Source organism: Diadema antillarum, unplaced genomic scaffold, assembly GCF_040938485.1.
Source record: "Diadema antillarum isolate AM-2024a unplaced genomic scaffold, OU_Dant_1.0 seq00002224_RagTag, whole genome shotgun sequence".
NCBI lineage: Eukaryota > Metazoa > Echinodermata > Echinoidea > Diadematoida > Diadematidae > Diadema > Diadema antillarum.
The window spans coordinates 372501-373841 of NW_027272858.1; the positions used below are offsets into that span (position 1 = coordinate 372501).

The 1341-nt window shown below is 39.4% G+C and overlaps 1 long non-coding RNA gene across 1 annotated transcript in view; it reads left to right on the plus strand.

Annotated features, from left to right (window-relative positions):
* The window catches only part of LOC139714296 (uncharacterized), a 46813-nt gene extending 45801 nt beyond the window's left edge, over positions 1 to 1012 (plus strand). Inside the window, exon 3 of the long non-coding RNA XR_011709690.1 lies at positions 752 to 1012. This is a non-coding gene — a long non-coding RNA (uncharacterized lncRNA). The remainder of the gene's footprint in view (positions 1 to 751) is intronic.
* The last annotated feature ends 329 nt before the right edge of the window (positions 1013 to 1341 follow it).

The following is a 1341-nucleotide window of genomic DNA, read 5'->3' on the forward strand; positions in this document are numbered from 1 at the left end:
TGTCTAAAAAACTACTTTGAATGCTTCTTTTTTTTTTCTTTTTGCATACAAGAACATGATTATACAACTGCACAGCAAGCAAGATTTAGTGAAATCCTGTTTATTGAAATCAGCTACGCAAAGATGAATATCAGTAACTTGTATGAGAATTTACAAATTCGAGATCAGATGACCTTCTTTTGTCGGGGAAAAGTCACTCCTCAATCTTATAATGGGTGCTGCCACAACTGCAGCTACATTAATGCAAGTAACAAGATTTTAGTAACACTGCTTTAACAAGACCATTATGAATACCTGAATATTTTAGAAAGATTCAAGACCAAATTTGGCTATTATCCCTGGAGACTCTGTGCGAAGTGATACAAATGTTGATAATCATTCAAATGATTGTTTACAATAAACATTTAGATTTGTATACATAACATTCCCATAACCGAAAAAAAAAATATAGGCACGTTATTTTGTCGTCTCTTTTTATTTTCAAAGAATTCTCTCTAATTGACTTGGGTCTTTCCTATACAGTACTTGGATATTCAACTATATTAATAATGAGTTAATATAGTATAGGCTAAACATAAACCAAATAAGCAAAATTCATATTGGTGCCATCCTCTCGTCTAGTTTGGCTCAATTAAGTTAGGAGAGAGAACGTTTGTCGTGATGCACATTACAATAACATGATGTCATTATAAAACAATGCATACGACAACTTGCGATGATTGTCAATTTCAAATTTCTGTATTTCTTGCAGGCGGGTGGTCTATCATTACGAGACGTTCAACGCCTTCTCTTGATGGTAAACGAAACAAGATCCCTTCTGCCATAAAGAAATCCTCCCTGCTCCAAGTGTGATATAATGTGGTAACGAAAGACCAGACAGTCGCTGGAATTGGATGTCTCGATCTGCACATCGTCTGGACGAAAAAAAGCACCGGCCGGAATTCAGGGGGTAACTAAGCCATTACGGGCAAATTAATAACTAATTATTGATTGTGTGGACGTCTTGCTGACATCCGGGGAACACATGGGGGACTGCACAGTTCTTTTTTTTCCGGGGGAGGGGGAAGCAGGGTATAGGAAAGGGGGCAGGGGAGGAGGGGAAGCGAAGGGGGTATTACGGAGGGGAAGAAGGGTGGGGTGGGGTCAGAGTGGTGGAAATAACCCTTATGATAGGATGAGGACCATGCCGGACAAAAGAGTGTCACGGAAACAGCGGAAATTAATGTCCGGTGGGTGAGGACCTCGCCGCATGATGGTACGTGCTTTTCGTCGATGTACATTAATGGACGATGAAGGAAAGGTCAGAGAAGAATTTATTAACAGCAAACAAACAAACAAACA